The sequence below is a fragment of the Triturus cristatus genome, chromosome 3_2 (genome assembly GCF_964204655.1).
Source record: "Triturus cristatus chromosome 3_2, aTriCri1.1, whole genome shotgun sequence".
In the NCBI taxonomy this organism is placed as follows: Eukaryota; Metazoa; Chordata; class Amphibia; order Caudata; family Salamandridae; genus Triturus; species Triturus cristatus.
Window position 1 is genome coordinate 1,079,022,118 of NC_140584.1, and position 13,809 is coordinate 1,079,035,926.

The window sequence follows — 13,809 nt, forward strand, 5'->3', positions numbered from 1 at the left end:
ATGAAGCACAGGGTCAAGACTGATTTGCATATGGCCATGTCTGAACTGGGGTGGCGTAGTGGGCAAACGAACGATGGATTTAACCCAGATCTCTTGACTGGGGTAGAATGTCTGCATTGTCAGCATTCCGTCCATCATTTGTTTGTTGTAACGCTTTTCGCCCTTAGTGGGATGGGAATGCCCAGACCTGGGTCCCGTGCTCACTACGCCACTGGAGTCAAGCTATCCTGGCTGATGACGGCTGATAGCCAGAAACCGGTTCTAGGATGCTTGATTCCGGTCCAGGGAAGACATGGCTTGGCAGTTCGAACTGGACTGTTCCCATGAGGCACAGGGTCAAGACTGATTTGCATATGGCCATGTCTGAACTGGGGTGGCGTAGTGGGCAAAAGAACGATGGATTTAACCCAGATCTCTTGACTGGGGGAGAATGTCTGCATTGTCAGCATTCTGTCCATCATTTGTTTGTTGTAACGCTTTTCACCCTAAGTGGGATGGGTATGCCCAGACGTGGGTCCCGTGCTCACTACGCCACTGGAGTCAAGCTATCCTGGCTGATGATGGCTGATAGCAAGAAACCGGTCCTAGGATGCTTGATTCCGGTCCAGGGAAGACATGGCTTGGCAGTTCGGACTGGACTGTTCCCATGAGGCACAGGGTCAAGACTGATTTGCATATGGCCATGTCTGAACTGGGGTGGCGTAGTGGGCAAAAGAATGATGGATTTAACCCAGATCTCTTGACTGGGGGAGAATGTCTGCATTGTCAGCATTCCGTCCATCATTTGTTTGTTGTAACGCTTTTCGCCCGAAGTGGGATGGGTATACCCAGACGTGGGTCCCGTGCTCACTACGCCACTGGAGTCAAGCTATCCTGGCTGATGACGGCTGATAGCCTGAAACCGGTCCTAGGATGCTTGATTCCAGTGCAGGGAAGACATGGCTTGGCAGTTCGGACTGGACTGTTCCCATGAGGCACAGGGTCAAGACTGATTTGCATATGGCCATGTCTGAACTGGGGTGGCGTAGTGGGCAAACGAACGATGGATTTAACCCAGATATCTTGACTGGGGTAGAATGTCTGCATTGTCAGCATTCCGTCCATCATTTGTTTGTTGTAACGCTTTTCGCCCTAATTGGGATGGGTATGCCCAGACCTGGGTCCTGTGCTCACTACGCCACTGGAGTCAAGCTATCCTGGCTGATGACGGCTGATAGCCAGAAACCGGTCCTAGGATGCTTGATTCCGGTCCAGGGAAGACATGGCTTGGCAGTTCTGACTGGACTGTTCCCATGAGGCACAGGGTCAAGACTGATTTGCATATGGCCATGTCTGAACTGGGGTGGTGTAGTGGGCAACAGAACAATGGATTTAACCCACATCTCTTGACTGGGGGAGAATGTCTGCATTGTCAGCATTCCGTCCATCATTTGTTTGTTGTAACGCTTTTTGCCCTAAGTGGGATGGGTATGCCCAGACGTGGGTCCCGTGCTCACTACGCCACTGAAGTCAAGCTATCCTGGCTGATGACGGCTGATAGTCAGAAACCGGTCCTAGGATGCTTGATTCCGGTCCAGGGAAGACATGGCTTGGCAGTTCGGACTGGACTGTTCCCATGAGGCACAGGGTCAAGACTGATTTGCATATGGCCATGTCTGAACTGGGGTGGCGTAGTGGGCAAAAGAACGATGGATTTAACCCAGATCTCTTGACTGGGGGAGAATGTCTGCATTATTCAGCATTCCGTCTATCATTTGTTTGTTGTAACCCACTAGGGGTGGGTGGAATTTGCGCAATTCACTTTCGCAAATTATCGCGAAAATGTTAAAAATCTCCGCAAACACGCGGAAATATCGCGAAGATGCGGAAGTTTTTTTCCCGCCCGTTCGCGGTATGTTCTGCGTGGTCGCGGCTCGCCAACTTACCCATGCGGTTTCTCGCGGGCGCAACCATCCTGTTTTCACTTGTCTCACGGTGCATGATCGCGAGAAGAAAGACGTGATCGCGTGACGAATGATTTTACTGCGGGCGCGAACTGTTGCGAGACAGCGCAAATGGCTACCAACAATCCAACATCTTGTGGAGAACGCGACCGGATCGGGAAAACTTGTCGGCGAACGCGGGGATTCAGGTAAGGCGATCGCGCGCACGCAAGAATGTATTATTTTACAGCGCGAGCAAGCAAAAAATTTCCGGTAAAATGCCGATTGCGGAAATTTTGACATTTTCGCACTCTCCGCGGAACGCGAAAATGTCAAATTATCGGAATTTCCACGAGCGGAACGGATTTTTAGCCCAGGCCTACCACCCACACAAGCAGCCTTGCAAAATATGACTCAGAACTGCCACTGCACTGTCTGTGAGCAGTTTGGCACAGCCATGTCGACCTGGCAAGTGCACCCATTCGCCAGGCCCTAATCTTCCCTTTTCATACATGTAAGACACTCCTAAGGTAGTCCAAACGTACCCCTGTGGGTAGGGTGCAGTGTATGTGAAAGGTAGGACATGCCCTGATTGATGTGTGTGGCATGTCCTGATAGTGAAATACTGCCAATATTGGTTTTTTACTATTGACAGGCTATCTGTCCAATTGGATAGAATAGGGGTTTTATAAGTATAACTGCCCATAGGAACAAGATGGGAAAACAGAGTTTAGAATGCCTGACCTCTGAATATAAAAATGCTTCCTTTTGTAAAAATTATTTTTATAATGGGTGTTCGAAAATACCACTATTTGAAATTGGGTATTTTCTTGCTTAGCCATCCTGTGTGTCTCTGCTGGTTTGTGGATTGACTGTCTGGCTTTTGAGTGACAGGGGCTGGGGATGTGCATTCCCTCAGACAGCCACTGGGGGGATTATGTGTGTCCTGCCTTTCCTGAATGAGTCAGGGCTGGGCTGAATAGATCTGGGCAGCATTCAGAGTAGTGGGAGGAGTTTTCACTAGCACCTGAATAGGCCCGGTCGGCATTTAGAGTGGTGGGAGGAGATTTTCCTTGCACCTGAATAGGTCCCGTCTGCCTTGAACAATGCTGTATCCACCTCCTGCCAGGCAGCTGGTGCAGAGAGGACAGAACTGGTTTTGGCTGAGCACAGAGCCTCACTCCACCAAGAGAACAAAGGAATTTGCTGTATAAATATTGGGGCCCAGACCTCAGAACTTGAGATTATTGCTGAGCTAAAGAACCTGCCAGGAAGAAGTACCAGGAAAGCTGAATGAGGAGTACTGCCCCTGTAATGTGTGCTGTTGGGTTTGGCCTGCAGTGGTTGCTTCTGTCTTGAGCAGGGAAAGAACTGTGCATTCATCATCTTGCTGTTAGAGTTTTCTCAAGGGCTTGAAGTAGAGCTTGCCTCCTGGTGGAAGTCTCAGGGATAGAAAAAACTTCAGAGATCACTTCTGGGAATCAAGAGGAACCTTTGCCAAGGAGAAGAGCTGGATAACCTGAGGAGGAGTACTGCCCCTTCGCTGTTTGCTGTCTTGGGTTGGCCTGCAGTGGCTGTTTCTGCCAAGGACAGGAAAAGGACTTTGCTGTGTCTCCTGCTTGAGGAAGATCTCCAAGTGCTTGAAATAGAGCTTGCCTCCTGCTCTGAAGTCTCAGGGACACAAAGACTTCACCTCAGCTCCTCTGAACTCCCTTACTGAGAGTTCTGACCTGCCAAGTGGCGCCTGCTGCTGTTCTGGGCCTCTGGAAGTTGCTCCTGGTGTTGGGAGCTGGAAAAGTAATGCAACGAGGAGAAGCGCGATGCCAAAGAAACCGAAGCAGCGCGCTGCCCGCGGCTCAAAAAATCGATGCACGCCGCATCGAGTGCACCGATCTACGAAGGCCGGGATCACTGCACTGATTCCAACGCAGGCCCTGCTGTGCGGCTGCAAGAATCAACACTGGGGCTGCAGTAAGGAACTTACGCATCACCTCCCCTGGAGTGAGGAGCCGACGCATCACATTCCCTGCGTGTAAGGAACTGACACATCAACTCCTTGCGGCTGTTTTTGTCTGCGATTTTGACGCATCCAAGGTACTTTGTGTTGAAAGTGTTGCATCTATAGTTTGCCATGGACAGAACTGTTTCTACCTTTTGAAAGTCATATTTTGATTACTGTATTGTGGATTTCTGTCATTTTGGTCTTGTTTGGTTTAGATAAAGATTTCTTATTTCTCTAAACTGGTGTGGTCTCCATTTGTAGTGTTTTCTCTGTATTACTGTAAGTGTGCACAAATGCTTTACACACTGCCTCTGAGATAAGCCTGTCTGCTCGTGCCAAGCTACCAAGGGGGTGAGCAGGGGTTATTTTAGAAGTGTATCCCCCTTACTCTGACTAGGAAGAAGTGTCCCTACTTGGACAAAGGTGCAAAACATTGCCAACTAGAGACCCCCATTTCTAACAACACCCATGTGCACAATCTTCAAAATCACCTGTTGTGGGTGGCTCATGTGTGTAGTGGTGGATGAGCCACTGGAAGCTCAAAACAGGCTCAATCCTGAAGCCTGGCTAATGGTCAGCTGGAGGTCCTGTTGCAACCTCAAGCCCATAACCAGCCGAGCTTTCATGTGGGGATAGCATTGTAAAGCTGTGGATCTGGCACTTTGAACGATCTGTCACATTTGGCCGAATACAGCATGGAAATTCAAGTAAACTTTGGCTTTCAGATCTAAGATGCCACGCGGAAACGTAGGGGGTAACTTATTGCAGAGTACTTTAGGCCCAGTCTAGTAGATGCAGCTTAGTGTACATTAACCATCTAAATGACTCACAATATTGCAATTTCACTTCAGATCTTCTTTGCATGGTGGAAACTTGCCAGCAAATGTTTGTAAATATCTGCAAAGTCAGGAGTTTGCAAGAGTTCACCTACTTTGCAAGGCATCGCCACCCTCAAATGTCCACTCCCTACTCATGTGAGAAGACTTGCTCACACCAATATTACATATAAAGCTGGTTGGGCAGTGCATGTAGGTAAATCGAATTGCGTGTTCGTTTTGTGAAAACAGAACATTACTTCCTACTCCTAAAACAATCCATCTGCTCATACGAGTAGAAATTAAATGATCCAATGCCTTTTTAGTGTGGGGGTACCTTGATGTGTAATTTGTTTGGAAAGTCTGAAAACCTATTTTATAGTTATTATATTTTTTTTATATCTTCCTATGAATTAAGCGCATCTACATTCACTCTGCTCCCTTGTGTGTTTACAAATCCCTCCCATGGCAGTGGGGTGTTGCACATTCTTATGAACAGAGCTCCTTCTGAACTTTGATCTTTGATTCTGTGTGGAGATTTTGAATTTAATTCTCCTTTGATACTATGTTAGGGGCATATTTACAAGCTGGTGATAATAAATTATCGCCGCTTTTGGGGCCGTGCTCGGCCGAAAAGCGGCGATAATTTTATCGCCTAATTAGCAAGGCCACGCTAACGCATGAAACCTTGCATTAGCGTGGGGATTCCTAACGCCCAGCTTTGCATCTCAAATGAGATGCAAAGTGGGCGTTCCTGAACTGACATGACAGGAGAAATGTCGCTAAGCGACATTTCTCCTATTATCAAGCCCCACGCTATGAAGCATAGCGGCAGGAAAAGTAGCAATAACCCCTGTTATCGCTACTTTCCTTACGCCTGCGTCAGGACTGACTTAGCCATGATATCCTATGGAAGGTGGATATCATGGCTAAGTTTGTGAGTCCCTATCACCAAGCTAACGCCACACTACGTGAGATTATCGCTGGGTTTCCAGCGATAATCTCAAATTAGGCAGTTAGCACTAGGATTTTTATCGCTATTGAGATAAGCGTTGCTAATAGCACGCTATCTCAGCGATAAAAATCCACGCTAGCCGGTGATAATTATCCTAGCGCTAAGTGCGCTTAGCGATAATTATCGCCGGTTGTTGCTGATATGCTCCTTAGTAACTTCTTTGTTTAAGATTTCGGTTACTTGATTATTGCTTGTCAGTTGGGGTGGCCAAGATGCATGTGCCCATTTGGACATGTGTTGATCAAGAGGGAGAAGCTGGGAGTTGCACGCTGGGGCCTCATTTACGAAAGCTTTCCTTGGTCTCGTGCCAGCACAACGTGATAGGACAGAACATGCGGAGTCCTATTTTTCAGAAATGTAAATGCATCAAAATAACACGGCTGCTCCCTGACTGCATAGAGACAGGGCCTTCTAGGAGCATAGAAAGGAACTGGGCATCTTGCCGAGTGCCCCAAAAGTGCTTTCGGCTGATTTAGTAAACACACATATTAATAGGTATTTGAATGACCAACTTGCAATTTCTTCACTGTCCACAGTCGCAGTCACCCCCCGGTGCTGTAAATTCATACGGTGAGGGCTTGCTGCTCGATGCTATTCATACATGTGCTTTTTATTGTTTGCTGTTTAACCTGTACACCAATAATTACACGTCTGGTTGGCATACTGCATGCAGCCTACTGACTGCGGTCTTCAAACATCAAAACATGACCAGTACATTTTGCAAAAAGGGGAAGTCAATTTATATATTTAGTACATGATACATTGGTACATTTGCTGAAAAATACACCTCTTCTCTTTAATAGTCTTGAACTCCAAGAACTGCAATCTTATTTTTTGATGTACAAATTAATCACACAAGTACACAAAATGTGTCTTTCGTTCTTTTTTTGTGTTTAATTAAGTTAGTGAGCCGTATTGGGACAGCCTGTGTGTTTTTCACTGCGAACAGGAGTGTGTAAAACAGCAGTCTAGCTTTTTACCACCAGATGTCACTCGCTTGTCTATGTTGAGGTTTTTTTTTAGTTCGACGTGCTAAGTAACCAGCCAAGCGTTATTTCTTATCGAAAACGAGTACAGGACCCGATGTGCTTCATTTCTTGAGAAATACAAGGTTCTAAACTCGATTAACAGAGCTGATTCCGTATGGAAATTGGCCATACTCACAGAAACAGGACAAATTCACGCAGCCGTTTGAGGTGCCAATAGATTGATTTTGCAGCATAAATTCACATTTTTAATGAACGAAATGTGAATTCAACTTTTCAAACTGGATGCTCACAAACGTTTGCAAAACATATTCCCGCCCATGGTGTTCTCTTTTAGAGAGTAAGTGTAGTAGCGTTTTTCTAAAATGAACAACCCTATAAATGCGCAATGTCGACTGAAAAAATATTTTTGAAATTCGAAGTTTTCATGAAGCATAGGGGTATATTCTCAAGAACGTGCGATAATCATAGCCAAAATCAGTTACGCAATGTCTTATATCGTCGTCTTTCGTGGGAAAATAACTCTGTGTTAACGTCCTATTTACAACACGGCGGTAACATGGATAGTCTACCGATAACGTCCGCGATAAAGTCACCGAGACGGCGATAAAAATCTCAACCCCAACATGAAAAAAGTTGCGATAGGCCCAACCGCGATAAAAAAATCAGCGTTAAGCTGCGCCAGGCCAGCAATTCACACACATCAGGCGGGAAAAATCACTATAAAAGTAGAAAAAAAAATACAAACAAAAGCAAAACAACTGCGAAGCACAATGGAGGGAGCTGGAGTAAGCACAGAGGACAACCAGTACCCCACAAGCCCCGCGAGGGCCCAGGCCGGGACCTCGGGGTCAGGGAAAGCCCGACTGATCTGGGTGTACCAGGCCACCCAGTACTTTAATAAGGCGGTTAGCCAGTAATTTAGCTCGAATTTTGGGCTCAGCATTTAGGAGGGAGATTGGTCTATATGACATACAGTCTGACCTAGGTTTGCGGTCTTTATGAATTGTGACGATCGTGGCTATTCGTTGGTCAAGCGGTAGAGCCCCCCGTTCCCTACTATCGATGAACATTGACCTCAGATGAGGGGCAAGTTTGTCAGGCGCCAATTTGTATAGCTTGATTGGAAGGCCATTAGGGCCCAGAGCCTTGCCTACCTAGAGGCATCTAATTGCAGTGGCGATCTCATCATTTGTGAAGTCACTGTCTAAGAGCGTTCGCTCCTCAGTTTTCAGGATAGGAAGGTCAATGTCCCTGAGCATGGATTGTGAATCCTCCTCCGAGTAGCTTGTACGTGTCTGATATATACCGCAGTAATGGGTTGAAAATGTGTCAGCGATGGCCTGCGGGTCTGTGAGCAATAAGCCATCACTATCAACTATCTCTGCCACCAGTCTAGACGCCATATTTTTCTTGTCCAGCCATGCCAGTAGCTTCCCAGCTTTGTCTCCGAGATCATACACTCTACCCTCGGTTTCTCTTGCAAGGGATTTTGCCCTCTCCGAAGCTATCACCTTGTATTTGTCTCGCTTGAGCTGCAAGGCATGGATCTTTTCCTGCGTTACTCCCCCTTCTAATTTCCTTTCCAGTCCGAGTATTTCACTCTCTACTGCTACCAGGTCCTTTATCCTATCCTTCAGTGCACCAGCTATTAGGGAAAGCGCCTGTCCTCGGATCACAGTTTTAAACGCCTCTAGCACATCAACATTGATAACAATTTGGTATAAAACGCAACACGTCCAAAACAGAACAGGGGCACAACTGGGGCCGCTTGTCTGTAGAAACTGGCCAATCACATTTGGCATAGCAGGGAAATGTGATTTGAAAATGTACAAGTACAAACACACATCTGTGATGCTGTCGAAATGTCCACTGTCCCGCATCAAATAGGCAGCTCCTCCCAAACAGTCACAATGTACATTGTCATGCAGTCTGTATGTAAACATGTACAATGCGTCAACATACATGTGAACACAATGTTAAACTGCAACTCCCTTTCACATTGCAGGGGGGAAACCAACGCCTCCTGCTGAGTAGACCAAACCTATCTTCTCTGATGACGAAGAGGACCTCCACACCTTCGACACTGACGCCCTCCAAGAGTTCATCAACAGCTACGTCAACTCACCTCCAGGAGCAGGGCAGCCCAGCTGCATCGATGAGACCCCACCCCCTGCACTGACCACACAGCAGGCAGCACCCACCACCATGGCTGCCTCCCAGGACCCCCACGAACAATTCATGGCCTTCCAACGCTGTGTGTTGGGGTGCCAGGAGAAGATGGCTGAACAGGTGTGAGTGGGGTTCGACCACATGGCAGCCAAACTAGATGCCATACGTGGGTGTATAAGTCCCATCAGGGACCACTCACAGTCCCTAATGGACACCCACTGTCATCTCCATGCTCCCCAACGATTCATGGCTGACATCACTGGAGTCCTGACTCTGAGACAAGAACAACTGTCTAGTCAGAGTGGCTCCAGCGATGTCACCCTGGAGTTGGGACACATGCAGAGGATCATGGAGAACATGGAGCGAACACAGGCGGAAAGAGTGGCTGTCACGGCTGCACACCAGCGAGAGGTAGCTGGGTTCCTCAATGCCCTGAAGACCCTCCTCATGGCATTGCTGCCACAAGGCCTGGCGAGGATGAATGCTGCTGCTACCACTGCACCCACATCTCCGCCCCCTGAAGTGTCAGTGCCACACAATGCGGCAGATATTCCACCTCTGGACCCTGAGGTGTCACTGCCACACAGTGCTGGGGACAGAACACTACCACCCACATGTGAGGCACATGAAACAGCAGAGGACGAAGATGCTGATGAATCTGCCTTGGTGGTAAGAAGGAAGCAGTAGTATTCATCTCTGCCATATGGCCGGTTCCTGCTTGGTTCTGCCCTCTGCATCATCACCTTCCACTGTCACCGATACACTCTGCGACACTCACCTTGAAGCTCAAAATGAACTATCATATTCTGTTTTGTTACCAATGACACAGCAATCATACTGCATACTGGACTCTTCCTCTCCCGATGAACTTGTCATTCCCTAAAGGACTCTGGCTGGCCCTCCACGCACCAACAATGTAAAGTGGGGTTTGCAGGGCCCTGTACAGCTCCAGCTACAACACTCCACTGAATGTGCATTAAACATTAATTTTCACACAGATGTGTCATGTCTATGATCATTCAAGTGTGGAAGTATGGATGGATTTAGGGTAAGTGAGTTCCCCTTCCGTCCATGTTACTCATGTTGTGGGAATTGAGTCACAGGGTGCAACATTGCCGATTGCGGTCCGGGTGGGGCAGACACTACAACAGAGACACACACATTAGTTACTTCCTTGTCCAGGCCAGGACGGAACCACACCCAGTGCCCCATGGTCATTGTTCACACCCCTACGCTGGACTGGCATATGCCAGGCCAGCCCACTCCGCTCACACTCACATGGGGGGGGAGACAACGCTACATGTGCCAGGTCTTCCCTGTAGTGATCTGCTGATCACCGGTCTAGTTTTCAACATGCTACAGCAACCCCCTCACGGCTGGTTTACACCCACACCACACCCATCCAGCACACACGTCACAGGACATGTGACCCTGCCAATAAAAAGGGCCAGGCGCACATGCTGGACGCCATTTCCACTCTTTATCTGGGTGTATGCGTTTGGTTATTATGAATGAATAAATGAAACAAATCTTATATAGCGCTACTAAGCCCAATGGGCGTCAAGGCGTTAATGCATGAGGGCCTAGGGTATTACCACAGCACATTCCCCACTGCCGGAGGTGACATTATGGCGTCTGCACCGCAGGTCTCAATCATAAAGGGCCCATGACTTGGGTTGCACAGACTTGGTGGCACAGAATATACTGCGGCCGGCACTTTCGGTGAACTGAGGTAGGAGCACCTTAAGTGCTGAGTGGGTGTGCAGCCTGCGATGATGCACCATCCTGGCGGTCTGGACTGGTAAATATTTGTGTGTGCCCTGCTGGATCGCAGTGTAGGCCCGAGCGAGCGGGCTGTGCGTGCCGACCGCCATGTGTCGTGGCCTCGCTGTTCACAGAGTTAGTGGCACCTATAGGGCTGAGCGGGTGTTCAGCCTGCGATGAGGCCTGTGCACTGATATGTTCTCTGCCATTGCGAAACCAAGACCCAGGATCATGTGTGTGACCTTGTGGCCCACGGTGCAGGGCTGCATGATGTGGAGGCTGCCAAGGTCGCGGGCCCCGGGCTTGGATCTTTCACCGGCACGTGGTGGGCGCTCTTGGAGACACGCTGGTGGCGGAAGGTGAGCTGTTAGGCCTGTGTGTGAAAGGGCGGGCAATCACCTCTGGACAGCGGGAGTGGCTGGAGTACAGCAGCCTGTGTGCACAGGAGTGGGCAAGCGATGATGGTGTGTACATTTATGTTAACTCTGCCATTAATAAATCTGGACTCTGTTTCAGGTAAGGGACCTAGTGGACTGCAGTGTATATCGGCACGTGGTTGGAGGCACACCGTTGGCAGCAGGTGAGCAGTGAGGCCTGGGTCTGGAGTGTCAGGACTCTCTCTCCCTCTCCCTCTCGTCCTTTCACTCACTCTCTCTCTCCCTTTCTTTCTCCCTTTCTTTCTCTCTCCCTTTCTCTCTCTCTTTCTCTCTCCCTCTCTTCCTTTCACTCACGCTCTCTCTCCCTTTCATTCTTTCTCCCTTTCTTTCTCTCTCTCTTTCTATCTCTCTATGTCCTTTGATGTGCGCATGACACACCTACTTATCTTGGATTTTGTCGTGCAGGCTGTGACAGATTGCCTTGAGAAGACCCGCCATGACTCTTCCAAATATTTGTTTTGTGTTTAATTTGAATACAATGATTTATTTGGAAAATAAAAGTTGAATGAATGGTTCTTCTTTTTCTGACCACACATGAATGTTGATTTTTGTCACTGAGCGACATCATGCAAATTGTTTTGTTCATGATTCCGTAAGGTTGATGTGAAATATCTTTGTCCGGGGATGGGAGGGGGCCAGGGTAGGGCCCCGGGGATTGGGTGGGGTGCCTGTGGGTGGTGGCAGTGGGTGTTGTGGCCCTCTTGGGTGTCCGAGCTGCGTGATCAGTAGCTCCATGGCATCTGTTGTTTTTCAGGTGTGGCTCTGGGCTGTGCTCCCTTTCATGGTGCAGGTTGTCATCCAACTTTACACCAGGTCAGAGCAGGTGTTAAATCCCTGCTGCTAATGTGCCTTATCGCATGTTTTGTGATCTTATCGCCGATCTGGCTGGTCGTTGAGAATGTTGCGAAGTGGTGTTGTCGCGGCTTTTTGCACGGGAATGTCTACTCTGCATCTCATTAGCGTTAGTTGCCAGTGTCATCCGTGGTGATGTTTTTTGCGGCTGCTATCGCAGGAAAACCGGTGATCTGGGCTATTAGCACCAGCTTGTGAATAGGAAGATACATTTATCACCACTTTGGCTGCGATAAAGTGCCGCTAACTCGGCGATAAGTTCTTGAGAATATGCCCCATACAGTCGTAACAGTTCAGTTAATGATGTTGCACTTGAAACGGATTTACCGAGTCACGCGGAAGTGTAGCTAACACAGTGAAGTGGTTATGTCACGTTTTCATATAAGCTGCATTTTGCTTTAATATGGATGCAGTTTTGTGCGTTCTGTTCATCTTGCTCCTGAACATTTCCTCCTCCAACCATTGTCCTGCTGTAAACCATCTCTCCTCTTCTTCCTGCGGAATATCAAGTGAATGATGTCAAAGGATTTCAAATGGACGATTGGAAGTGTGTATTGTCAATAAACTTCCATCACCTACACAAAGCATCATATTCAAGGACTTCCTCTGGAAGTTTTCCTGAAGATGTGTTAGTTCCGTGAGATATTGCTTCATTTTGAGCAGATCATCTCGGAGAGAAGTTACTTAGAGAGTAGGTGGAGGATTACTCCTACCTTAGGATACGGGTTAGTGTTAAATATTGATGTCGTTATTTTTCATTATTACGTTGCTATTTCTGATTTGCTAAATGCGACTCTAAGCATGAAATACCATGCTGAATTTGCAGAATCTATTAACAGAAATGTAATTTGTCTATAAAAGCTTTTAGGCCTTATGGTTGGTGGACTTATTCTGTTTCACAGAGGGTATATGCTGCCAATTGTGGGCTTAATTTTTTCCTGAAACTGGGTCTATTTTGCAAGAATATGGGGTATCTTCACAAGAACGTATGATAACTACCGCAAGAGTAGCGTAACGCAACTTTCAATATCGCAACCTATTGTGGGAAAATAACCCTGTGACAACGTGGAATTCACAACAAAGCGATAGCAAGCGATAGTCTGCCGAAACCGCAGACAATGTCTGGAATACAACCACCACGACGGAGATAAAACCACAAATCACAACACCAAAAAACACGCGATGGGCCAAAGCGCGATGAAGAAATCAGCGATAAGCAGCGCCAGGCCTGCAACACACACCTGGCAGGCTGAAAAAATCACCATAAAAGTAGAAAAACACCCACACACAAACTGACCTACACCCAAGCACCATGGAGGCAGCCGGAGCAGAGGACGAGCACAACCCCACAAGCACCCCGGACGACCAGCCCGGGACATCGGGGACAGGGAAGGGCAAGGACAAGAAGACGAGGAAGACGAAGTTCAGGCCGCAGGCGAACATGATCATAGTCACGGAGGTGATGGAACACCATCAACAACTCTTTGCCACCTCCAACGTGTCATTGGGCACCAAAACTGGAATATGGCGGGACATCGTCGACAAGGTGAATGTTGTCGGAGAGCACAAGCGGACAATGGACGAGGTCAAGAGGCGATGGAATGACATCAAGCGGAAGATCAAGGAGAAACTCTCCGCCAACCAGAAGGCAGCAACGCAGACCGGAGGTGGGGGCCCAGCGCCACAGCTTGTGCTGGATGACATGGTGGAGCTGGTGTTGACAGACCACAGTGTGGATATTGTGGCCGGAGTCGGGGGACCGGACACCTCTTGACATGACACAACACAACCGCAACAGGATGAGTGACCACCAGGTACTGGGGGGACGGGTGGAGATGGCCATG